This window comes from Peromyscus californicus, unplaced genomic scaffold (genome assembly GCF_007827085.1).
Source record: "Peromyscus californicus insignis strain IS unplaced genomic scaffold, ASM782708v3 Scaffold_8__1_contigs__length_139910024, whole genome shotgun sequence".
Lineage (NCBI taxonomy): Eukaryota > Metazoa > Chordata > Mammalia > Rodentia > Cricetidae > Peromyscus > Peromyscus californicus.
Window position 1 is genome coordinate 126,669,396 of NW_026294606.1, and position 27,698 is coordinate 126,697,093.

Here is a 27,698-nt window from a genome sequence, read left to right on the forward strand (position 1 = left end):
TTATTTATTAACCTACTTGTTTATTTTGAGGTGGTGGGTATGAAATTCAGGGCTTTATACATTTTACACAGACATAATACTGTAGAGCTATATTTCTAGGTTTTATTTACTTGTGTATTCCTATAAAGCTCTAGCAGGCCTGGTAATCAATCATATATCCTAGGATGGCAATATTGGTGCTCCAGCCTTCAGCACGCTGAGATTACACCTATACACCCACACACCAAACTCTGGCCCTGGGTTTTCTTAGAACAACAGATTAGTGAATAGACTGGTTGGGGTTGGGAAGGGTATGGACGATTCAGGGTTCTTCCTTCCCTACAAGGCCCTTTCAGCTCATAAGAGGATCAGCTTCTGTCCAGACCCGGCTACGTGCCTCATCTCTGGCAGTTTGTTAAAGTCCCAGTCCCCACAAGGCAAACCAGAACTGTTTTCTACTCCAGCTTCCAGCCAAGCTAGGCCCTTACAGGACCCAGCCCTAAAGAGAGTATGATATCCTAGAATCCCATCTACGCTTTCCACTCCTTAGGAAACACTGCTGTCTACTGGAAAAGTTGAATCCTTTGCTCACACTCATTATCAAAGCCTTACAGCTAAAGTCTTCAGCCAAAAGAGCCCTGAGTGGAATGGGGGTGGGATTCAGACCCAGTCCTTCCTCAGTACATAACTCCACAGCCTCTGTTTGTAGATGGCCGAGGCCCTGCCCCCTTCCGCGCTGATTGGTTGGCTCGGGTTCTGGGGGCGGAGCGTTCGCTGGTACTTAGCTAGGCTAGGGAAGCCAGCGGAAGTGGCTGCAGGAACTATGGGAATACTAAGGCTGGCCTCTGGTGTCTGTGCTGGTGGCGGGAGTGCTGGGTGGCTCTGGATGGGCTCCTGCACCCTCGGTTCGCCTGTCCGGCCTGTTTCCTTTCTCTTTTGGTTGTTATTGGCCACACCTGGCGCTTGGGCCGCAGGCTACAAGGTGAGCTGGGGCCTGAGGGCGGAAATGTACTTGGGCTAGAGTTGAAGCAGAGGCGTGGGTGGCACTGATCTATAGGTGACTGCTGCTGATCTGATGGTGTGGTCTTAGTGCATGCATTGGGTCTCTGGAAAGGTCTGGCGTGCGTCTGAGAACAGGGCTGCATGTGATTGTATCCACTTCTTGTGACTCCAGCTGGGCATGCTTGGACTTTGCATGCACTTAAATGTGATTAATGGGGCGACAGATGAGCAGTCACTTGAGACAGGGCTCTAAGCTTTGCACAGGTTGTGCTTGCTATGGTTCCACTTGCATGGACTCGCTTTTTGGTGACAGTACATTCCCCAAAGCCCGCTTGGGGCAGCTCTAATGGGAAGCCTGCCTTGCAAACCCTACTATATCACCTGGAAGCACTTCGCCTCTTCCCTTTCTAGAGTTATGTGAGTGGGGCCGCTTATCCCCAGCTTCATCTCCCTTCAGGTTGCCTGGAGTCCCAGTTTGGCCTCTCAGCTTCCTGGCTCCGGGTTCAACTCACCTCTCTACACCATGCCTCGGTGTGGTGTCCCAGTCTGTCAACTAGAGCTAATATTGCCCCACATCTCAAGCTGGTTGCCTGATGTCTGGAATGCTTAGCTCACCTCAGCTACTACTAAAGTTGTTACTTTATGAAATCTGCTCTATGGGGTTTGTGCAAAGTGGGAATTGTGTCTATGAGCACAATACTCTGTGTGTCCTACCTGAGGCAGCCTGGGACAGATTATGCTCTTTGACATCTCTGTCACTCCAGACTCAAGACCTGTGCTTTTACCACCTCCCTGCCTGCTTTGTAATGGTGGCCGTCAAGACTACTGTCTTGAACATGCTAGGCAAAGATTCTACCTTAGAGCCCCCAACCTGCTGGCTTCTCACCTCTCGGTTACTGACAGGGAATGTGTATGTTCTGGGGTCTCTGTGCAGACATGTCCCACAGTGAAGCCAGGCATGCTCAACGTGCACCTGTTGCCTCATACACATGATGATGTAGGCTGGCTGAAGACAGTGGACCAGTACTATTATGGCAGTGAGTAGAGAGTCGGGGGCCCCTTCTCAGTTTTTCAGGGACCTGGACATTGGGGTGAGAACAGTGAGTCATCTGGACTCTTGTATCAAGGTATGTCTCCTAGTGGTCCCTCACTGCCTAACCTTCATGTCCTCAGTCCTAAATGATATTCAGCATGCGTCTGTTCAGAACATCCTAGACTCGGTAATCCCCTCTCTACTGGAGGATCCCACCCGACGCTTCATCTACGTGGAGATGGCTTTCTTTTCCCGTTGGTGGAAGCAGCAGACAAATGCAACACAAGATATCGTACGGAAATTGGTGCGCCAGGGTGAGCATACCCCAAGAAGTGAAAGGAGGAAACTCAGTCCAGCTTGATCTCTGAGATTATTTATTTATTTACTACTATTATTTATTGGGACAGTGTCTTATTACATAGCCCTTCCTGGCCTGGAACTTGATGTGTACATCAGGCTGACTTGAACTTGTAGAAATTCTCTGGCTTTCCTAATGCTGGAATGAAAGGCCTGGGCAACCAAGCATCTCTGGGATTTTTATCATATCATAGTGTGTTCACACTGTACCTATAGTTCTACCTGCTTAGAATCTCTCTTCATGTGGAGACCTGTGTCTCACAAGGCCCCATCTACAGTGGCTTCCCAGGAAGCCAGTCATGCAGATCTAAGCAGACTGGCTTGGAGACTCCCCTCCTCTCCAGCTTCAGTAACAGTGTGGTCTGTTTTCCTAGACTTGCCCATGATGGCCCTGTTCCTAACAGATACCCTTCCCCCCTTGCATTCCTTGCACAGGGCGTCTGGAGTTTGTCAATGGTGGCTGGGTGATGAATGATGAGGGAGCCACCCACTATGGTGCTATTGTGGACCAGATGACACTTGGGCTACGCTTCCTGCAAGACACGTTTGGTAGCAATGGCCGTCCACGTGTAGCCTGGCATATTGACCCTTTCGGCCACTCTCGAGAACAGGCCTCTCTGTTTGCCCAGGTGCCAGCCACCCTATTTTCTTTTGGATCTGCCCCTTAGCTTAACTTCAACTGTTCATTTAGCTGCTCAAACCCTGCCCTTCTCTAGCAATTTCGGGGACTAGACCCCACCTGGCTTGCTGAGACCCCACCTCTTGGGTGAATTTGACTCCTGTGAGTTGAGTGGTCTGTGTCCTTTGCTTCTCTCCAGCTGGTTTGGTCCCTTCCCTTGAGCCTGCTAGGGTTGAGGCTACCACTGAACAGTGGCCAGTGTCGCTACCCTGCTTTAAAACCAGCTTCATGTCTGTGTTGACCTATTCTCACCTCAGACTGCAGAATGGAAAAGCATCCTTTTTGCTTTGACATAACCAGGGAGGTGGTTTAAAGCTGCATCTTCTTTGCTGACCCTTCTCAAGCTTAGAAGAACACATCCAGGCTTTGTGGGACCCATGCCTGTAATGTCAGCACTTGGGGGGGCTGGTGCAGGAGGACTGTGAGCTTGAGGTCAGCATGGCCTCAGATGGAGACCCTGTCATGCCATGTATTTATATAGGAGTGTTTTGCCTGCATGCATGTCTGTGCACCATGTGTGTGCAGTGCCTACAGAGGAGGGTTGTAGGGTTGTAGGATCTCCTGGAACTGGAGTAATGGATGGTTGTGAGCCACCATATACATGCTGTGGTATTGAACCCTGGTCTTCTGGAGGAGCAGATAGGGCTTTAACCACTGAGCCATCTTTCCAGCCCCGGCAAAACCTCGTTTTAGTTGAGTACTTCCTCTGTGCTCTTTCCCAACTGGGCAAGAAGGACCTGCACTCGCTCACTCCATCCCTTCTTCTGCACTCCAGATGGGCTTTGATGGCTTCCTCCTTGGGCGCATTGACTATCAAGATAAATTTTTTCGGAAGAAGGAACTGAAGATGGAGGAGGTGTGGAGGGCCAGTGCCAGCTTGAAGCCCCCAATTGCTGACCTCTTTACTGGTGAGGATGTGGGAGGGTAGGGGAGTCACACAAGACCTCAAGCTGGAAGGGTCCAGGTGTGATTTTGTGATAAGCTGTGATTACCCTAGAATTTTTATTGATTTTTGAGCTGGGCTCTGTGTGTTCTTTTGTACTAGCCCTTTCTAATTCAGAACTCTATTCTGGGTAGGACATGGCAGGCTCTGACCCCAGGGCAGGTCTGGTGCTGAGTCCAATTTGGTTTACAGGTGTGCTCCCCAATAATTACGACCCTCCGAAGAACCTGTGCTGGGATGTGCTATGTGCAGACAATCCCATAATGGAGGATCCTGAAAGTCCTGAGTACAATGCAGATACTTTGGTCAGTTACTTCCTGCAGCTGGCCTCTTTACAGGTAACGCAGATATCTAGACCATGGGCCATAGCATGCAGGCACAGGCACCTAACCTTTCCCAAAGCCCAAGGGAATGCCTTCAAGGGATTTCCCTTTGGGATTTATTCTTCCTTAGACGGATACACAAGGAGCTGGAGAGATAGCTCTGCACTTAAGAGCACTTGCTGCTCAATTATGAGGACCAGAGTTCAGATCCCAGCACCCACATTATAAGCTAATCATCCTGACTGCAAATTCCTGTATGGGAGTTATTTGGAGCCCTAGCTCCAAGGGGTGTAGATACAGAAGACTCACTGGGGCTTCTGAATTTCACCCTAGCAAAGAAAATGCAAGTTCCAGGTTCAGGGAGAGACTCTGCCTCAAAGGAGTAGGTGGAGAATGGTAGGGGGACATCTGACACTCTCTTCTGATTTGTGCAGGTGTGTGGAGGCAAATGCATCCCTCACAAACATGTGTAAACACACACACACACACACACACACACACACACACACACACACACACACACACACACACACCTTATTTAAAAAAGAAAACCAGATGTGGGCCAGCTGTGGTGGTGCACACCTTAATCCCAGTACTGGGGGTAGACAGAGGCAGTCAGATCTCTGTGAGCTCAAAGCCAGCTTTGGAGACCCTGTCTCCAAACAAAACAAGTAAATGAACCGAAGAAGTGGAGCAGTTGAGACGGCTCAGTGGATAAAGGTGCTTGCTGCCAAGCTTGACACCCTGAGTTCATTTCCAGAACCCACTTGGTGGAATAAGATTAGAAATATATGTATAGCATTTTCTAATAATATCAATCTCAATATATATCATTTGTATACAATATATAAAAATCCAATCCAATGTAAAGTATTTAAAACTAGTAATTTTCTTTTAAAAGTAGATTCAACAATCTATCTTTTTATCTATATCGTATCTATGTCTTCTCTTTATTTTTCTGAGTAGATTCAATAATCTACCCTCTATTCTATCATTTCTATGTATCTTTTTTTTTTAACAAGGATCTTAAATCTACTCTCCTTTGCTTAACCCTTTTCCTAACCCTTAACAACAGCTTGTAACCAACCCTCCTAAACAATGAAAATTATCCCAGACCCAAAAACCATTAAAAGACCAAAACACCACCCACCCCACACGACCTCTTTGGGAATGTGGGCGTTGTATTCTTAAAATTGCTTCTTGCTGGATATGGGCGAAAGAATCTTTATTCTGAAAAGAAAATTTTGGGGTTAATTGTCAAATTCTATGAAAGGTAGCTATATCCTTTGTTGTCCAGTTTGAGCATAGTGCCAAAGTTCAGAGTTTATCTTAAGTCCTTATTCAAGTAGTCTTTGAAAGTAGATCATCTCAGCTAGCCCTCTCAAAATTGCTCTGAGCACTTTGTAGTCCAAAGCTGAGCTGTAGATGATGTTTTCAGCTTATTATTACTATTATTATTATTATTATTATTATTGTCCATGTGGAATTATTGTTGTTGTGGGGCCCCATCTTCTTCCTGGAGACTTCAGTTGATGTTAGGCCTGGCTGTGATTTTCTGCAGAAAACTGATAAGAGACTCGAACACAAAGACATGTATAGGCAGCTAGTTGAAGCCTTTTTTCTAGAATTAGTTAGTACTCTATATGACCATTAATATCTTAACAAAGTTTAAAATGTATATATATATATACATATTAATCTTGTAAATTTTGATATAAAATTCATACTTTAAGAAAAGTTTAGAGAATCAGAATAGAATCAAAGAATTGAGATTAGTTGTAATAGAATAGTCCCTTAATTAAATTGGTTTTTCTCCTGTCCCATATCAGAAGATGGCTCTTTCTTCTGGCATGATACAGGGAGTTTGCATTTTCCTTTTAACAACATGCTTGAGTTTAAAGAAGGAGAGAGCCGTTCTTCAACTCCGAAGCTAACTTTAAATTTTAATTGAATTGGGACTACAAGAAGACCAATAGTGAAATGTCTTTAGAGAAGAGCAGAAACAAACATTTAGGAAGACTTATGAAATTTTGTAGTTGATATACCAATAGGCCATTTTACTCTTTTTCTTGGGACAATTTTTCTAGATGATTTGTCCTTTTTCTTCAGATGTCTCATTTGTCCAGTGTTCTTCAGATTCCTTAGCCTTCATTCTCCTAAAAGACAAAAACAAAAACCTTTCCCCAAGCCTAATTTTGGGGAGGTTCACTTTTGGCAAGTATATCTGATTAAATGAAAAGGCATGTGTTAGTAGTATAAGTTAGTTTAAATTGGATAGTCATGCTGGTTGATGAACTATCACCTCTTCTAAGCTATCACAGCTTATCTTCTCCTGTAGAAACAAAAGCAAAACCTCGTCCTCAACGTAACACACATTCTGGTTTCCATTCTGAGGTCAGGGCATCCTTAAAGTATATAGGCTGATTTAATTCTGTAGTTTTTTCTGTTATCCAATGTCTCTCTGCAGCTGTTGTTCCTTTCTCATTGGCATAGAGAAAATTCAAAGTTAATAGAGCATTATGCAGTCTATTTCTGGGGGATTTTGTTACCTCTTTCTGTTTATTTAGCATATCCTTTAGAGTTCTGTTTGAACTTTCTATAACTGCTTGACCTGTAGGATTATGTGGTATACCTGTAATATGCTTTATATTGTAATAAAAAAAAACACTGTTTCATTTTAACAGAAACATAGGCTGGAGCATTGTCAGTTTTAATTTGTGCAGGTATACCCATGATGGCCATAACTTCTCGCAAACGAGTGATTACAGAATCAGCTTTTTCAGAACTCAAAGCAGTTGCCCATTGAAATCCTGAATAAGTATCTATGGTATGGTGTACATATTTTATTTTTCCAAATTCTGCAAAGTGAAACACATCCGTCTGCCAGATTTCATTCCTTTGAGTACCCTTTGGGTTACATCCTGTCTGATTGTAAAAGGAATAAGTAGGACATTTCCTTACAATTTCCTTGGCTTGTTGCCAGGTTATGGAAAAATCCTTTTTTAAACCTTTACTATTGACATGATGGTTTTCTGTGAAATTCTGAGGCCTCTATCACATTTCCTATCAATAATTTATCAATCTCATCATTACCTTGTGCTAGAGCACCTAGCAGACCGGTATTGGATCAGATGTGAGTTATATATAAAGGATGACTCCTTTTCCTGATTGTAACTTGTAACTCAGTAAATAGTGAAGTTAATTCTGACTCATCAGGGATAAATTCTGCAGTCTCAATATGTAATACCACACTTTCAGCATACTGAGAGTCAGTAACTATATTGAGAAGTTCTGAAAAATCCATTAATACCAACAGAATAGCAAGCAATTCTGATTTTGAACTGAATTATAAGGACTTTGAACCACTTTACTTAAATTTTCTGATTTGTAACCTGCCTTTCCTTGTTTGTTGGCATCTGTATAAAATGTATGAACTCCAGATATGGGTTTTTCCCGTACAATTCAAGGCAAAATCCAATCAGCTTCCTGTATAAGATCAATTCTATCACTTTTGGGATATTTGCTGTTAATTTCTCCCCAAAAAATTACTGCAAGCTCTTTGCCAAGGTTCACTTTCTGTCCATAATTTTTCAGTGTCCTCCTTAGTTAAAGGTATGACAATTTCTGCTGGGTCTATTCTGCTAATTGACGAGGTCTCAATTTTCCTTTGAAAATCAAATCTGAGATTTTTTTCCACATAAGTTTTTAATTTTTTATTCAATTTATTTGGTAAAAATATCCATTCCAATATAACATCTTCCCTTTGCATTAATATTCCTGTTGGAGAAAGCCTAAAAGGTAAAATAACTAAAATGCAATCCAGCTTTGGATCAATATGATCCACGTGTCCTTCATGTACTTTCTTTTCTACCAAGGCCAATTCTTTATCAGCTTCAGGTGATAATTCTCTTGGACTATTTAAGTCCTTCTCACCTTCTAATGTTTTGAACAAATTATTCAGTTCATCATTTTTTACCCCAACAATAGTTCGTAGATGAGAAATATCTCCAAATAATCTTTGAAAGTCATTAAGAGTCTGTAGTCGATCTCTCCTATTTTGCACCTTTTGGGGTCTAAATTTTTGTAGACCTATTTTATATCCTAAATAATTAATAGAATCTCCTCTTTGTATCTTTTCAGGAGCAATTTGTAATCCCCAGCAAGGCAAAATTTTCTTTACTTCTTCAAACATTCTTTCTAAAGTATCTGCATTTGAGTTCGCTAGTAAAATATCATCCATATAATGATAAATTATAGATTTAGGAAACTTTTTATGTATCACTAACAATGGCTGTTGTACAAAATATTGGCACAGGGTTGGGATATTCAACATTCCCTGTGGGAGGACCCTTGATATTAACCTGTTGAGAATTATTGTAAGTAGGCACCGTGAAGGCATATCATTCTCTGTCTTTTTCTTGTAAGGGTATTGAAAAGAAACAGTCTTTTAAATCAATAACTATGAGAGGCCATCCTTTTGGTAACAGAGTAGGCAAAGGAATTCCAGGTTGTAGAGAGTCCATTGGCTGAATTACTTTGTTAATTGCTCTAAGATCTGTTACCATTCTCCATTTACTAGATTTCTTTTTAATAACAAATACAGGAGAATTCCAAGGGCTGGTTGATTCTTCAATATGCTGAGCATTTAACTGTTCTTCTACTTACCCTTCTAAAGCCTGGAGTTTCCCTGTTGTTAAAGGCCATTGATGAACCCATACAGGCTTGTCTGTTAACCTTTTTAAAGATAGAGCTGTTGGTGTTTTTGGAAGATTATCAGTTGTTGTGCACTGTTCTTGTACAATCTGGATGGCAGGTGACCACTCATTAGAATAATACCTTCTAATATTTCTCTCAGTAACATGTGCTAGTTTATGATTTGTTTCTGAGGTTGGAGGGATGTTAATCTGAGTATTCCATTGTTGCAACAGGTCTCAACTCCACAGGTTCATAGCTATGTTAGCCACATATGGTTTTAATTTTCCTCTCTGTCCTTCTGGACCTATACATTCAAGCCATCTTGCATTCTGTTTCACTTGATATAATGTTCCAATTCCTAACAGTTGAATGTTTACCTCCTGAAGAGGCCAAGTTGGATGCCAAAATTCTGGTGCAATTATAGTCATGTCAGCACCTGTGTCTACCAGACCAGACAGCAAAACACCATTTATTCTTATTGTTAACTTTGGTCTTTGTTCATTTATAGAAGTTTGCCAAAATTTTTTCTTTATGTTTTCTCCTGAATTTTCTGTTCTCTCTGTCTCAGCTGTTTCATCACCCCGAGCAGCCTGGTTTATTGAAATAGGCGTTTGGTTATTTACTTGCTCTGAGTAGGGGTTTCCTCTATGACTGCAGGAAAGGTCTGAACTGGATTTGCTGTGGGGGCCTGCCTGAGGCCCCTCTGGGTGTTTCCTGAAGACAGAGGCAAAGTATTACCTTGCCTGTCCCTTGTTGTTCTACATTGGTTGGTCCAGTGTTTTCCTTTACTATACCTTCTGCCTAATCTGGAAGGAAGGGGCATTCTGTTGCCATTGTTCCTTGAAGAAACATTGTTTCTAGGAATGCCCTGTTACAGTCCCTTTACTAATGTCCTTGCTTTTCACATCCAAAACATCTGATATTCCTCAAACCTCTTGAAATTGCTTTTCCTATCCACATATCATGATGCTCATGAGCCTCAACACTAACCGTGTCTCTAATCCAATCTTCCAAGGGTACAGATCTTGCCTTTAATGACCTGATTATTCTCTTGCATGCTACATTCATGTTCTCAAAAGCCAAAGATTCGATTATTATCTGGCTAGCTTCTGAATTCAGGACCATTCTATTTACTGCTGAAGTCAGTCTTTGTAAGAAATCTGTGAAGGATTCTTTTGGGCTCTGTATAACCTTTGTAAATGACTCAGTTTTCTTTCCTGGTTCCTCAACTCTGTCCCATGTATTCAAGGCTGCCATTCGACATAGAATTAGGGCTTGGATATCATATAAACATTGTGTTTGTATTGCAGCATATTGGCCTTCTCCAACAAGCTGATCCTGGGAGGTGTGTATACCTTTAGCCCTCCATTCATTTTCTATGTTTTTAGCTTCCTCTCTCCCCCACCCCCTGAGCTTAGGACCAAACCCATGGCCTTGAGTGCTCTACTACTGAGCTAAATCCCCAACCCTTAGTTTCCTCTTTGTACCACATTTGCCATTGCAGCTGTGCCCTGGGTTCCAGAACAACATTTACCAGCTCTTGCCAGTCCTGTGGTATGATCTTATTATAAGTTGACCAGGAGTTTAACATTTGCTTTGCAAATGGGGAATGCATGCCATAAGATACTATTGCCTCCTTAAACCTTCATAAATCTAACATTTCAATGGGAGTCCAAATATTTTGTGCATTCACTTGACCAGGTAGCTGCTGTATGGTTACCAGATAAATTAAGGGTGATTGTGTGAAAACAGGCTTTCTTTCTCTAACCTTATAATCCAATCGTGAAACAATTTCACCATTAGTTTTTTTTGTCTGAATCTGAATTTCTCTATAATTCATTTTAACAGGTTTAACAGGTTTTTCTAAAGCTTTTATTCTGGCATTCAAATTGACTATCTTTTTAAAAAGTAAAATAAGGATAAGGAAAGTAATAATGTGCATAATCCCATCAACATTAAACTTCTCATATAGTTGTTCCATTTTCAGACTGCCTAAAATTTTATCAAACAAAGACCAACTTTGTTCCAATATACACATTATACCCATTTTTTAATATGGAAATTTTTTTTCTTTTAAATAGGTTTTTCCTTTAAAATATCTGATATCTTAATTGACTTACCAAGTCTGCGTAGAACAGTAGAAATCTGAGGGAATTTCAAAACAGCTACATAGTGTCCAAGGTGGGAATCCAAAGAGAGAGAGAGAGAGAGAGAGAGAGAGAGAGAGAGAGAGAGAGAGAGAGAAGAAAGAAAGAAAGAAAGAAAGAAAGAAAGAAAGAAAGAAAGAAAGAAAGAAAGAAAGTATAGCCACAAGTTCTGGCTAAAAGCTTAAATCCAGCCACGTGTTCCCACTTGAGCCAAGTCGAGCCTGGGCTCTGGCTTCCTTAAGTTCCGACCACATGCGTTGGCATTTCAGCTGAAAGCAGCTCTATCTGCAGCTGTGTGTAGCTATTGCAATTATAGTCAAGTGCACCTGACCAGTAGCTCCAGCAGGCCTGAGTTGTTTGTAGCACCAGCTGCGGGTCACCACTTGTAGCTACTGTTGGTCGGGCCTTGGGCCTAAGCTGAGCCTGTCCCAGGCAAGGAACTGGGCCTGCCGAGGTGGGGAGCTGGGCAGGGGTGCTTAGCCAAGCCCAGCCAAATGGATTAATGATTTCTTGCCATGTTGGGTGTCAAATGTAGATGTAACAGTCTTATTAAATAAGAAACACAGAGCCAAATGCAGAGTTAAAAGCCCAAGAAGTCAGAGCAGTAGCTAAGAGCTGATACTAAAAACCCTTTCTTACCCTTCACTACTACTGCTGTGCTTCCCCTCAGAAAGAGGCCTACTTCCTGTGTGTCTGTCTTTTTATTGACTTTCTGTTCTGGCTTCTTATTGGTTGTAAACCCAACCACATGACCTCCTTGTCACTACCTATCTATACAGACCCCAAGTTCTCTGTGGTTGGTATTGAGATTAAAGGCATGTGTCTTTATGCTGGCTGTATCCTTGAATACACAGAGATCTGCCTGTCATGTGATCGGGATTAAAGGTGTGTGCCACCACCGCCCAGCTTCTGCTATGGCTTGCTATTAGCTCTGATCACCAGGCAACTTTATTTATTAACATACAAATAAAATGATATTTCAGTACAAATGAAATATCACCATAATTTGTTAGTAAAAACTACAATGCAAACTCTCAGGGACAAGGATTCTGTAAGAGTCACACTTGGCAAAGACTTGGTCAGCTTAATCGGTGACTGACAACAGCTGTAGGTTGTAAAAAGTTCTGGCTATCTCTTAAAGGGATAGCTACAAGGGTTACAAGGGAAGAAATTAAACCAACAAGAGATTTAAGGAAAAGGCAAAGAATATGTGTACTATTTTATGTGATTAATAATATCTGGACATGATTCGTCAGTTAACAGCCTTTTTCTGTTAATAACCTGAATTTCAGGACCTATACGTAATTAGTCTACTGAACCCAAAATCTTGCATTAAAAACTGGTGTAGAAATAAATACAAAGTGTTAATTGCTTTTTGAATCAGAGTGGGGAGGTGCCGGTGGAGGAAGCTTAGGACAACATCGGTGCTATTGATCTCTTGAAGGACTAAGGTATACCAAGGCCAGACACCTGCACTATCACTTCTGGTTCACTACAATTCTTCTGAAGGGTTTTGATCTAACAAGGCCAGGAACTTGTATTTCCACTCTGTGAAAGTTCTACAAGGACACTTTGGCTGCCCAACTTTGCCTTGTCAATGGCTAAGGATGGAGAACAAGACCTTTAAGTGTCTACAGTCCACATGGAACAATAGACCTAGTAATGAAGCATATTTTAGTATGTTCCTAATCTTAAAAATTGTACAGTTAAATAAGAAACCATCTTCTAGACTATCCACAGTTATGTGTGCTCATAAGATTGAGATGCAGTCATGAGATTACATGTGCACATTACATGGAGATGCATGGTAAATGGGGAGAATCATAGCTGTTATTGCACAAGAAGTTTACAACAAGAAACAGCCAGTTCATTCAAAAGGCAGTGATTCCATAACGCCTGTGTGATGTTTTCTTCCAACAGAACTCTTGGTTGTGATAGGTTGACCTTCTGAACACTAGTTGTCATCTGCTGTATACTCCCATGGTCTTTTGCTACCAGCAGCTCCCAATATATGAAGAAGAAGGAGAAGGAGGAGGGTGCATGAGAGAGTATGGCTCAGTGCCCTGTAGCCTCATCTGAGTAGTGGACCCTAGAGTCCCTCACAACTACTGGCTGTTTTTGTTGTTATTTTCAGATACGGTCTCCTGTAGCCCAAGCTGGCCTTGAACTTGCTATGTAGGTGAGGCTGGCTTTGAGCTTCTGATCCTCCTGCCACCATTTCCTGGGTGCTGAGAACATAGATGTGCACCACCATGTCTGGTTTCTGCAGTGCTGGAACAGACTGAGCCACATCCCCAGCCCCTCACTGGTTATTTTTGTGTTTCCCTCTGCTTCTACATGCCATAGTCCCCATGTATTCTTGAGTGTGGGTTTTGTTTTGTTTTGGTACTGGGGATCCAACCTGGGGTCTTGAGCATGCTAGGCTAGTACTTTCACACTCAACTACACCCCTAGGCCCCCAGGTGTTCTTTTGCACACTTAGGTATAGGGACAGTCCAGGACACCCTGGCCTGAGGATTGCTTTCTCACCTATAGCAACAGTATTACCGAACCAACCACACTGTGATGACCATGGGTTCAGACTTCCATTATGAGGATGCCAACATGTGGTTCAAGAACATGGACAAGCTTATCCGCCTGGTCAACAAGCAGGTGAGTGTGCCTCTGTGTGTGTGTGTGTGTGTGTGTGTGTGTGTGTGTGTGTGTGTGTGTGTGTGTTGTCCAGCTCTTTCACTGCAATCAAATGCCCAAGATAGTTAGGTGATAAAGGAAAAAGAGCCAGGCATAGTGGTACACCCCAGTACTAGGGCCACTGAGGATTGCTTAGAGTTGGAGGCCAGCTTGGGACACACACACACACACACACACACACACACACACACACACACACACACAAAGACCCTGTTTCAAAAACAAAATCATACACAAAACTAAAATAGAGAAAGTCACTTTAGCTTTAGTTTTCCTTTTCCTTTGAGACAAGTTTCCCTGTGTAGCCCAGGCTGTCCTGGAACTCACTCTGTAGACCAAGCTGTCCTGGAACTCACTCTGTAGACCAGGCTGTCCTGGAACTCACTCTGTAGACCAGGCTGGCCTGGAACTCACTCTGCAGCCCTGGCTGTCCTGGAACTCACTCTGTAGACCAGGCTGTCCTGGAACTCACTCTGTAGACCAGGCTGTCCTGGAACTCACTCTGTAGACCAGGCTGTCCTGGAACTCACTCTGTAGACCAGGCTGTCCTGGAACTCACTCTGTAGACCAGGCTGGCCTGGAACTCACTCTGTAGACCAGGCTGTCCTGGAACTCACTCTGTAGACCAGGCTGTCCTGGAACTCACTCTGTAGACCAGGCTGTCCTGGAACTCACTCTGTAGACCAGGCTGTCCTGGAACTCACTCTGTAGACCAGGCTGGCCTGGAACTCACTCTGTAGCCCAGGCTGTCCTGGAACTCACTCTGTAGACCAGGCTGGCCTCGAACTCACATTTATATGCCTGCCTCTGGCTCTTGAGTGCTGGGACTAAAGGCGTGCACTACTACGCCCAACATAGTTTTAGTTTTCTTTTTTTTTTTTTTTTTTTAAATTTTTAAAAAATTTGTACATGCATTGATTTTTGACCTGCATGTCTTTGTGAGGGAGTCTGATCCACTGGAACTTGAGTTACAGATAGTTGTGAGCTGCCATGTGAGTGCTGGGAATTGAACCCAGGTCCTCTGGAAGAGCAGTCAGTGCTCTTAACCACTGGGCTATCTCTCCAGCCCCCTAGTTTTAGTTTTGTAAAATTGTGTGTGTGCAGGTGCACATGACCATGTTTATTCTTGGAATCCAGAGGAAGATGTTTAGTGTCCTGCTTTATTGGTGTCTGTCTCATCCCCTGGGAATTGAACCTGGAGCTAGGCTGGCAGTCAGCCAACCTGTACTGTACTGGTATCTGGGCCCCCTCTAGTGCTGGAGTACAGGCTCATAGGTGGCTGTTCCTAGTTTTGTCTGTGAGTTCTGCAGATTGAACTCAGGCCATCACATTTATATGCAGGCATTCTTACCTGCTGAGTCATTTCCTAGCCACTTGAGGTTTTTTGAGACAAACTTTCCTGTAGATTTGGTTGGGCCTCAAACTCATTATATAGCTGAGGATAACCTTGAACTCCTGATCTTCCTGCCTCTACCTGCCAAGGACTGGGATTAAAGGTTCATGCCACCATGATCAGCCTTGTTTTTTCTGCTTCTCTGCTCCTACTTTTTCCTTTCTCCTCTTCCTGTCCACTCTTCTACATTTTCTTCTTCCTGTCCACCCCCACCCACTTCTCTTCTACATGGTCCTTTTCCCGTTCCTCTTGTTTCTTCTTTAAAAAAAAGTTTAGTTATTTTATGTGTATGGTATTTTGTGTGCATATGTATCTGTGTACCTTGTACATGTCTGGTACAGAGGCCAGAAGAGGTCATTGGATTCCCTGAACTGGAGTTCCAGATAATTGTAAGCTGCCGTGTGCTGTTGGGAATTGAATTTGGGTTCTCTGGAACAGCAGCTGGTGGCCTTAACCACTGAACCACTTCTTCTTCTCTGTTTGTCAAGAGACAGAAAAAATCTCACTATATATCCCTGGTTGGTCTTGAAGTCAGAGATCCACCTGCCTGTACCCTTGAGTGCTGGAGTTAAAGTCCCACCTCCTCCTTCTTCTCCTCCTCCTCCTTCTCTTCCTTTTCCTGTTGGGATTCATGTATGAGTTAAATATATGCTTGGCAAGGGCTTCAAACTCCAGCTCCCTCTTCCAGTTTTAAAGACCCTTGTGATTATTCTGGGTGTCCCAGGTAATCTCTAGTTTAAGGTCAGCTGACAGATATTCCAATTCCCTTAAAATTAAAAAAATATATCATTTTATAGTCAGGCATGGTGGTGTATGCTTTTCATTTTAGCACTTGGGAGCAGGGACAAATCCATTTGTCTTTTGGTAGTCTGACAGTGCTAAAAAAACCAAAAACATGATTTCTACCTATAATGGCATACTTAATTTTCCCATAATTAATTAGTTAGTTAATTAATTGTTTTTGAGACAGGATCTCCTGCAGCCCAGGCTGGCCTCTGCTTGCTGTGTAGCTAAGAATGACTTTGAACGTTTGCTAGGCCTGTCCCTCTGGAGGGTTAGGGTTACAGGTGTCCTGGGGGTTAAACTCAGCTTTGTAGGAGCTAGGCAAACACCATACCAACTGAGCTACACCGTTTTAAATAATGAAGTTGGAATTATTTAAAAAGTTTTGTAAACCAGGTAGGTGCAGCTGCCCATGCTTGTTGTCCCAGCTACCAGGGAGGCTGAGGCAGGAGGATCACTTGAACTCAAAAATTCTAGGTCAGCCAGGGCAGCTGGATAACATGGGGAGATTGCCTCAAACAAAACAAATGAAAAAGAAAAGAAAAATTGTGTAAAATTATAGGATTATCCCTGAAATTTTTTAAGAGTGACAGACAGGGTTTGGTCTTGGCCAAGACATATGCCCACATTTGACTACTGTTTTGTACTCAGAAAGGGTGTTTAGGGACTGGAGAGATGGCTCAGAGGCTAAGAGCATTGGCTGCCCTTCCAGAGGACCCATATAGTGGCTCACAGCCATCTGCAATTCCAGTTCCAGGGAATTTCAGACTTTCAAGGGCACCAGGCAGGCAGGTGGTGCATGGACACTCATGCAGGCAAAACATTAAATATAAACATTAAATAGAGAAATAAAAAGAACAACAACAAAAAATGTGGAGAACTCAACCTATTGGATGCCTGTAGGCCCTGGGAAGGTACAGATCCTGAGGCTCACACACGCCTTTCCCCAGCAGCAGGCAGAGGGGAGCAAGGTCCATGTTCTCTACTCCACCCCTACGTGTTACCTCTGGGAGCTGAACAAGGCCAATCTAACCTGGCATTTGGGGCAGGGGACTGGGGAGCTTGGGGCGGGGTTGGCGTGCTCCGTGGGCTGTGATTGCTCTCAATGCCCTTGTGCAGGTCTGTGAAGGAAGATGACTTCTTTCCTTATGCTGATGGCCCCCACATGTTCTGGACGGGCTATTTTTCTAGCAGACCGGCCCTCAAACGCTATGAGCGCCTCAGCTACAACTTCCTGCAGGTGAGTGAGCATGTGGGGATCCAGGAGGCCCAGAGAAGCTGCTGCCTAATATAGCCCTTTCTCCTCAGGTGTGCAACCAGCTGGAGGCACTGGCCGGTCCCGCAGCCAACGTGGGACCCTATGGCACAGGAGACAGTGCACCCCTTAGTGAGTGTCATCTGTGGACCGTGGAATTGAATGGGGTGACAGAGAAGGGTTGAAGCTAGAAACCAAAACCATCCCTAGGGTACTTTACTTTTGGTGGTGCTGGGGATCGAACCCTGGACCTCTTGAATGCCAGACAGCACTGTTTCACCGAGCGCTGAGCTACATCCCTAGACTTTGAGATTCTTTTAAATTTATTTATTTTTATGTGTTTTTCCTGCATGTGTATTAGTGTACCACATGCATATCTGGTAACTTTGTAGGCCGAAAGGAGTGTCACATTCCCTAGAGCTGAAGTTATAGACGTATAGACACATATGATATTGGGAGTCAAACCCCGGTCTTTTGAAAGGTCAGCCAGTGCTCTTAGCCAGTGGGCCATTGATGGCTCCAGCCTTCCATTCTTAAATCTCCTAAGAACCCTGTTAACCTGCACCCGAGCTTTTGTGTGTGTGTACTTGGTGGTGGGGCTCAGAGTTCTTTGGGAGATGGCATCCGACTGATGTTCTGTTGGCAGAGGAGGCAATGGCTGTGCTCCAGCACCACGATGCGATCACTGGTACTGCATGGCAGAATGTTGTAAATGACTATGCAAGGCAGCTGGCAGCAGGCTGGAGACCCTGTGAGGTGTGAGGGGCAGGACCTTGAAGGAACTAAGAAGGGCATGATCCTGGGTGATAGGCGGGCCCCAGAGTACTCTTAGGGGTGGGGTTTTGGGAGGAAGAGGAGGGGGCCGTGCTTGGGAGAGAAGGGGTGGAGCTTACAGGAAAAGGGGCTGGATCTAGGTAGGAGAGACTGGGTCTTGGTAAGGGCAGGACCAGGCTTCCTGGGGTGCAGACCTTGGGTGCAGGTCTTTTGGTGATCCTCACCAGGTTTTGGTGAGCAACGCTCTGGCGCAGCTCAGCTTCTACAAACAGAACTTCTCATTCTGCCGCGAGCTCAACATCAGCATTTGCCCAGTCAGCCAGAACTCAGAGCAAGTGAGTAGGGCTGGGAGGCAGGTGGGACAGTGAGGGCTCCAGAAGGTGAAGCCTGCAGTGAAGGGGATGGAGCAGTTACATAAGTTATGTTTGGAGGGCCATTTTGGGTACAGGGAAACTGGGACAGGATAGTTCATCACCAGGGGCATGGCTTGTCCTGGAAGGCCAGGACTGTGTGGGAAGATGCTCCGATAGATGGGTTTGGAGGCCTGTTGTGACTCTGCCCTTCCTGCCATAGTTCCAGGTAACTGTTTACAATCCCCTGGGCCGGAAGGTACATGAGATGGTCCGACTGCCAGTCAGTGAAGGCATCTTCATTGTGGAAGACACTAATGGAAAGACTGTGCCCAATAATGTGAGCCTGCACAATGAGAGGCCCCCCTTCCCAATGCATTTCCCCCAATCTTGTAATATCTCTGTGAGTTTCTTCCTTTTCTGTGTGTCTCTCACCTCTGTCTTAATATATGAGGAACATTTCCCTCCCACAAGTGACAGTCCTTCTAAATGTCCCCCTTGGAATTTGCCCTCCCTTTCTGACCCCCTCCTCTTTTTTCCTTCCAACAGGCTTTTACTGTGTAGCCCAGGCTAGCCTCCAACTTGTGATCTTCCTGCCTTAACCTCACTGTTTCCCCAGCAGATTTTCTGTTTATGGACAGCCTCTTCCCTCCAGGAGGTCTCCTTTCCTGAACCTCTCAGCCCCCTCCTGTCTCTCTCTGCTTCCTATCTCCTCCCAGACTCCTAGTCTCTCTTTGTATATACCTCCCCCCTCCTCCGCTTCTCTTCCCTCCCTCCTCTTCTCCCTTTCCTTCCTATTTCTTCTGCAGTGAACTAGGTATAGAATGTGCTAGGCAAATGCTCTTCTTCCTCTCCCAGTCACACCTAGGTTTCTTCTTCTGTCTATTCCTTGCCCTCTGAGGTTGATGCTTGCACCCATGACTGGCTTTAGAAGTGTCTTCTTGACTCTTGACTAGCGTCCTCTCCCTCTCAAGGTGGTGATACTTCCCAGCTCCTACAGTAAGAAGTACCTGTGGGAGCTGGTGTTCTCAGCCTCAGTGCCTGCCCTGGGCTTCAGCATCTACTCTGTGGTCAAGGTGACTGTCCATAACTCCCAGGCCCAGAGCCTTCAGGCCAGCCCCAGGAGACCCAGGTCCTATGTCTTGGCCATTGAAAATGAGGTGAGACTCTATTTGAATCTCCTTCCTTGCCTCTGTGACAAATTTAAAGAGTTATAAAAACTGCTTGGATTCTGGGTCCTTGGGTTCTGGGTCAGTCTTTGGTTTACACTCATCTCTCCTGATTGTGTGTTCTTTAGTGAGGAAAGTGCCCTTTGAGTCTCACTCTCCTTTCTGGAGCAGTTGTGTAAACCTAGTGTAACCATGAGATTGCTGTAGCTGTGTCAGGGCCCATGGCAGGTAGGTGTTCAGGGGACATGGAAGGTGATGTGTGAGATTTTGTTTGTGTTCTGACAAATAAAGCTTGCCTGGAGATCAGAGGGTGGAGCTAGCCACTAGTTAACCATAGAGACCAGGTAGTGTTGGCACACACCTTTAATCCCAGCACTTGGGAGGAGGAAGCAGGAAGATCAGGAGTTCAAGGCCACCCTGGGCTTCATGAGGTTGAACCAGTCTAAAGAGAAACAGAGCCAGGCAGCAGTGGTGCAAGTTTTTAATCCCAGCACTAGAGGGGTGGAGACAGGAATATAAGGTGGGTGGAGACAGCATCTTGCCCCCATTCAGTCTGAGGATTTGCAGAGGTAAGAAGTTTGTGGTGGCTGGCTGCTCTGCTTCTCTGATATTTTAGCTTTCACCCTCAATATCTGACTCCAGGTTTTTATTATAATTAGGATCATGCTTCAGGAAGGCTTCTTTGATAAGGAGACAGCTGAAGGCTCAGACTGTACCTCAGTGACAGACACTTGCCTAGCATCTGTGAAGCCCTGGGCTCCATCCCCAGCACCTCAGAAATAGTTATAAATGAAGAGCTAGTATCTTAGAGTTTTTACTGCTGTGATGAAATACCATGACCAAATCCAGTTGGGAGGAAAGGGTTTATTTTGCTTACACTTCCAGGTAACAGTCCATCACTGAAGGAAGTCAGGACAGGAACTCAAGCAGGGCAGGAACCTGGAGGCAGGAGCTGATGCAGAGGCCATGGAGGGTGCTGCTTACTGGCTTGCTCTTCATGGCTTGCTCAGCCTGCTTTATTATAGCATCCAGGACCGCAAGTCCAGAAGTTTCTCCACCTACCACGGGCTGGGCCTTGTCCCATCATTCACTAATTTAGAAAATGTTCTACAGGCTTGCTGTTATATCTTATAGAGGTATTTTCTCAATTGAGGTTCCCTCTTCTCAGATGACCCAAGCTTTGTGTCAGGTTGACATAAAAGTACCCAGCACAGCTGGAGAAATGGCTCAGCAGGTTAAGAGCATGCACTCTTCTTGCAGAGAATCCAAGTTTGGTTCCCAGTACCCAAGTCTAGCAGCTCATAACCAACTGCCTGTAAGTCCAGGTCTAGGGGGACACAATGCCTCTGGCCTTGTAGGCACCTGCAATAATGTCCACACACCCACCTATCCACATAATTGAAAATAATAATAATTAGTCTTAAAAAAAATGTCCTGGCCAGGTATAGTGGTTAATGCCTTTAATCTTAGCACTTGAGAGGCAGAGGCAGGTGGATCTCTGTGAGTTCAAGGTCAATCTGGTCTACAGAGTGAGTTCCAGGACAGCCAGAGCCACATTGTGCGACCCTGTCTCAAAACCAAAACCAAAACCAACTAACCAATCAAACAAACAAACAAAAAAAACCCCCAACCCAACCACCCCAAAAACCCAAAAACCTAAAACACAGGTTAGTGGAATAAAGAAAAGCAGATTGTCCCCAGACCTGGCATATTTGCTTCTTGGGCTCCGTCTTTCATAAAACATACTAAAAGTTGTATCAGGATGGTGTGGACCTTGGTGTGGTGCAGTGTGTCTGTAGTCCTGACACTTTGTGGGCACAGTTAGGATTGGTGGGGCTTGCTGGCCAGCCAGTGTTGTTGAGCTGGAGAACTCCAGGTTTAGTGAGAAACTCTGTCTCAAAAAACAAGGTGAACAGCCTAGTCTACATAGTGAGTTGAGGCTAGCCAGAGGCACATAGTGAAAACCTCGTTCAAACAATAAAAATAAAAGGGGCTGGAGAGATGGCTCAGTGGTCGAGAGCACCAGCTGCTCTTCCAGAGGACCTGGGTTCAGTTCTAAGCACCCACCTGGCAGCTCACAACTGTCTGTAATTCCAGTTCTAGGGGATCTGACACCCTCACACCAGTGTGTATAAAATAAAAATAAATACATCATTGAAAAAGATTAAAAAAATAAAAATTATGGTAGAGAACCATTGGCACCCAGCCAACTTCAGCCCCTTGCCTTCATATGCATCACATGAATGTACACACACAAACATGTACACAGGCAGACATACCACACAAAAAGTTATAGGATGAGACTTCTGTGAAGATAAGTAATGTCCATGCAAGTCTCATTATGACATGTTCATTGTTACTATTCAACATTTCTTTAGATTTTAAAGGAAATGGAAACATTCTTCAATTTTGGGGGACAGGGTTTCATAGAGCCCAGACTGACCCGGAACTTGATACATAGCTCAAAATGACATTGAACTCCTAATCTTCCGCCTCCACCGCCTGAGACCTGGATTATAGGCATGTACCACATGTCATATTTATATGGTGCCGAGGGCTGCCAACTGAGCTATGATCACTATTACAACATAAAAATATTTCTGTGAGTCACTGAACGCCTTATGGGTTCTGGCATTCGGCTCATGGGTCAGATGATACACTGGTCAAGCTCTTGAGCAGGTGAGGACTGGGGTCACTTTAGGCTACCATAGTTGGCTCTGCTGCTGTGGGGTGTACAGACTGGATCAGTATAGAATTGAGGGTCTCTGCAAAGGGCTGAGTTAGTCCTAGAGGACCATGGTGTGTAGAGAAGTGGCCAGAGGTTAAAGTTGACAGGCGCAGTGGTTACAATAGTGTTTGCTTATTGGATCAGGCACAACAGTGGGCGAGATGAAGGAAGTGATTCCAGGGAGGGCTGGAGCTTTCGCTGCCGAGGAGAACCTTGTTCACATGTGTGCTCCATTTCCCCACCCAGTACATCCGGGCTACATTTGACTCTGAAACGGGGTTATTGATGAAGATTGAAAACATGGAACAGAACCTCTCACTCCCTGTGAGCCAAGGCTTCTTTTGGTGAGGAAGGGCTGCTCTGTCAGGGCTGGTTGATGCACAGAGCCGGGGCGGGTGAGAGCTGAGGCCTCTCCCTGATGCTCGTTTACTCTGGTCCCAGGTACAAAGCCAGCACTGGTGATGAGGAGAGCACTCAGGCCTCTGGTGCCTACATCTTCAGACCCAGCCATCTTGAACCACTGCCTGTAAGCCGCTGGGCTCGGATCCATCAGGTGAAGGTCTGTAGCCAGAAATTATGAGTGGGTTTGAGGGGTAGGGGTGGGAATGTGGAATCTGGGAACAGGATGTGCCATATGTAGGGTGTTGGTGGGAACTATTTCATCTTCTTTATTTTATTATTATTTTAAATATTATTATTATTTGTGTGTGTGTGTGTGTGTGTGTGTGTGTGTGTGTGTGTGTGTGTGTGTTTCTGTGTGCACGTGTGTTAGAGGACAATTTGTGGGAGTCTACCACATAGGTCCCTAGGATAGAATGTGGTTCATCGGCTTGGCAGCAAGCATCTGTACCTGCTGAACCATCTCTCTGCTCCCCAAGAAAGGTTTTCCTGTGTAGCCCAGCCTGGCCTCAAAGCTCTTGATCTTGTCTCAGCCTCTGGCGTGCTAGGATTGCAGAAGTGAGTCACGATGCCTGGCTTTACTTCTCCTTTACATATAGAGTAAAGACCCAGGCTTCACTGCTGATGGAGAAAGCCTGCTTCTATAAAGATCTCTGTCAACATGTTCATGTCCATTCCTCGCTTTGGAAATTGGAGGTGAAGGGGGTGGCAGCATATAATTGCTTAGAGTTCACCAAGGTCTATAAAGTGAGTTTATGTCTTGGAATGTAGTTTAGATCACTTGCATATGAGTAAAGGACTGAGTTCTAGCTCCATACCACCATGAGAGGGAGAGGCTGTGATAAGAGCACAGGGGTGGCTGAGGCAGGAGGATCTCAGGTTCAAGGCCAGCCTAGGCTGTGTAATTGTACTCCCTCTCCCTCTCTCTCTCCATACATACAGACACACACACACACACACACACACACACACACACACACACACACACACCCCAAAAACATTTATATCTGGGTATATGTTTGATAATTCACTCTTAATTTTTCTTGAGAGTCTCAAGTGGCCCCTAATGATTTTCTGATGTTTCCTTCTGGGGTGGGAAAGGAGTAGATGCAGGCTTCTGAGGCTCATATTTGATGTGATTCCCCTTTTAGCAAATGTATACATAACTATATTAAAATATGGTTCAAAGGCCAGGTGGTGGTGGTGCATACCTTTAATCCCAGCACTTGGGAGGCAGAGGCAGGCAGGTCTCCAAATTCGTGGACAGCCTGGTCTCTAGAGTGAGCCCAAGGATAGCAAGGGATACACAGGGAAACCCTGTCTCAAAAAACAAACAAACAAAAAAGATTCTTTCCTTCTGGGCCATGCATGGTGGTGCATGCCTTTGATCCCAGCACTGAGAGACAGAGGTAGTGGATCTCTGTGAGTTTGAGGTCAGCCTGGTCTGCATAGTGAGGCCCTATCTCAAAACAACAACAACAATAGAAACATTCTTCTAACAGAATGTCTGGCTGGACATCCAGGGAGGTGGAGGTCTCACATTTGCCAACATTTCTTCCGTCTGGTTCTTGTCCCTCAAACTTCTTTAATGTTCAACTTCCCCTCATGGTCCAAACAGACACTCAGACTCCAGCTACCACGTCTGTATTTGAGCCAGAGAGAGATAAAGGGTCATTCACTGTTCGTACTACCTTGATCATTTTCCGTGGGGCAGATTGTGGCCACAGAGGTCCTGATAGCACAAAATGACTAGACATGCAAAGCTGGAATCCTGTTCTTTTTTTTTTTGGTTTTTCGAGACAGGGTTTCTCTGTGTAGCTTTGTGCCTTTCCTGGAACTCACTTGGTAGTCCAGGCTGGCCTCGAACTCACAGAGATTCGCCTGGCTCTGCCTCCCAAGTGCTGGGATTAAAGGCGTGCGCCACCACCGCCCGGCTTTGGAATCCTGTTCTAAGGAGGGATATGGGGCAATAGTGGATAGCAGGTATATGTGGATTCTGTCAAGGGCTGTGTGGCCTGTTGGGCGTGGTAACACACACCTGTAATCCCAGCACTGGGGAGACAGAGGCAGCAGGATCGGGAGTTCAGGGCCAGTTTTCAGTTTTGACTCCTGCAGAGTTTGAGGTTATCCTGAAGTACTTGAGACTCTGTGTCAGAGTAAAAAAAAAGAGGTGAGCTGGCCATGGCCAGTCTCTGGATTCCATCAGCAAGGGGTAGAGGTGGGGAGTGGGGGTGGGAGGGTGGAGCCGGTGAGAAGGTTCCGAGGGTACAGGTGCTTTCCACCAAGCCTACCTGTGTTCAGTCCCTGAAACCCACATGGTGGAAAGGGAGAACCAGTTCCTGCAAGTTATGCTTTGATCTCCACATGTATCTTCCATACAATGAAACCAAAGAAGCAGTGAGAACATCATACTGAGTTAGTCTGTGAGGTGGATGTTAGTGGGATATCCCTTTTGGGGATTCTTAGCGATTTGAACGTGGCTCACACCAGCCCTCCAAATGTGCTTGTAGACAGCCTTGGTGCAGGAGGTACACCAGAATTTTTCAGCCTGGTGTTCTCAAGTGGTTCGCCTGTACCCAGGACAGCGTCACTTGGAGCTGGAGTGGACGGTGGGACCAATCCCAGTGAGGTAAGTGGCATATTTTCTGGAGTGGGGAGCAGACATAGTGGTGTGTAGAAGACTCACAAGGGTCCTTTTCCATTGAGCACAGAGATAACTTGGGGAAGGAGGTCATCAGCCGCTTTAACACCCCAATGAAAACGAATGGACAGTTCTACACGGACAGCAACGGCAGGGAAATCCTGAAGAGGAGGTGGGGAAGGGTATCATGGGAGAGTCTGTGGTGTGCTGGATTTCAGGGCCATGGGGATTTGGTGATGATATGAGTGTGGGACGATGAAGAGGAAGCAGGACTCCAAATCTGATCATATCACACCTCTTCCCAGACGTGATCATCGACCCACTTGGAGATTAAATCAGACTGAACCGGTGGCTGGAAATTACTATCCTGTCAACACTTGAATCTACATCTCGGTACCTGTCCTGCCACTGCCTCAGACATGGAAGCACCTCCCAGATACCTGGGGCAGGGTGGGCTCCCACCAGGGACCCACATGCTCAGTCACCCTTACACCTAGGATGGGCACATGCAGCTGACCGTGGTGACCGACTGCTCCCAGGGGGGCAGCAGTCTGAAGGATGGCTCACTGGAGCTCATGGTGAGAGGGGAGCCCCATCCAATCTGGGTCTCTCCCATGAGGCCCACCCAGACCCAGCCAAGCTTGGAGGCTGTTTTTGGTACCCATGTCCTGCCTGTGGCCTTGGTTCCATCCTCTCCCCTCTCCTCCCTTTCTTGTGCTTGGATTACAGGCCTGCATCACTGTGCCTGGCTTTGGAATTGTATTTCTAAGTTCCACTTTCCCTCCTCTTATCCAGTCCCTGCTCAGGCCTTGACTTGTCCTGTGATGATCCTCTTGTTAAGCACTTACTTTCTTTGTCCTGGACTCTTGTTAGTTGGGCCTCACTTCTGCTGGGGTCCCCTACCAGCAGACTCCCATCTTGGTCTTTAGTTTCTGTTGGAATTCCTGCAAGGCTCTACCCAGTTTCTGAACTGGGATCACTTGCTATTTCCTCACTCTTTCCTGGCCACTCCTCACAGGTGCACAGAAGACTGTTGGTAGATGATGAGCGCGGACTTGCGGAACCCCTCATGGACTCAGGGACCGGGAAAATTGTGAGAGGGCGCCACCTTGTGCTTTTGAGTTCTGTTAGTGATGCAGCCCAGAGGCACCGCCTGCTGGTGGAGAAGGAGGTCCTGGCCCCTCAGGTGGTGCTGGCTCAGGGTGATGGCAGTCCCTATTCCTCCAGGGCAGCACCAAGGATGCAGGTGAGGGACAGCGAGAAGAGCAGAAAGGCAGATCACGAATGATGCCTTCGAAGCCCCTCTTTTCAGGACTGAGTTCACCCTCAGTTTAAGTCTGACCCCTTAGGAGTGAGCTCCCCCGTGTTGTAAGCAATATGCTTCAGTGTTGAGTTCGGCCTCATCAGTGCCCCTTCCCATTCAGCTTCGTTTCCTGCAAGTCAGTGCTGATTGCCAGCCAGGCTCCGACCAATCCCCTTAGACTTAACCCTTCTTTCTGCAGTTCTCGGGACTTCGCCAGGACCTACCTCCCCAGGTACATCTGCTTACACTAGCCCTCTGGGGACCAAAGATGGTGCTGTTACGCTTGGAGCACCAGTTCTCTGTGAAAGAAGATTCACGCGGCAACCTGAGCTCCCCTGTAACCTTGAACTTGCGGGTGAGGAGGGTTGAGCTGAGAAAGAGACAGGATGAGAGAGAGACAGGCAAAAACTGGGCTTTGGGGCTTACCTGGACCCATCTATTCCCTGCAGAACCTGTTCCAGTCCTTCACTATCACCCACCTGATGGAGACCACATTGGCAGCCAACCAGCCCCTGTCCAGGGCTTCCAGGCTGAAGTGGATAACAAATACTGGTAAAAATCTGGCAGGATTCCTGCCTGGGGCTGGCAGCTGAGGGTGGAGTGTGAGGGTTGTTGGCTAGGAGCCAATGTAGAGCTTGAGGACAGGGCCTTAAGAGTGAGCAGTTCAGCAAACCAGCAATGTGCCTGGAGTTTGAAGCATGGAATTTTAACCCAAGGATGTGCTGATCTCCATCAGTGTCTAATTCTAGGATGGTGTCACCTTTGGGATATGAACACTATGGAGTTGGAGGATTTAGGGAATCTTGAGGTGGTGTTCAGGTATAGAGACGTGGTTTAAAGGTCTGGATGTGAGGCCCTGGGGCAGAGTTGAGAGGTGGGTGTGTATGACTGTGTCTAGGCCTGAGTTCTCTTCTGCTGATCACCAGGTCCCATTTCCTACCCTGCTCCCTCCAAGTTGGATCCTACCTCAGTCACACTGCAGCCTATGGAAATACGTACCTTCGTGGCCAGGGTTCAATGGCAAGAACTCAGGCCTGCCAGGAGGAGGGGCTGA

General features: G+C 45.6%; 1 pseudogene; it reads left to right on the plus strand.

The window, feature by feature from the left end:
* On the plus strand, positions 1-27,698 carry LOC128104433 (lysosomal alpha-mannosidase-like; annotated as a pseudogene).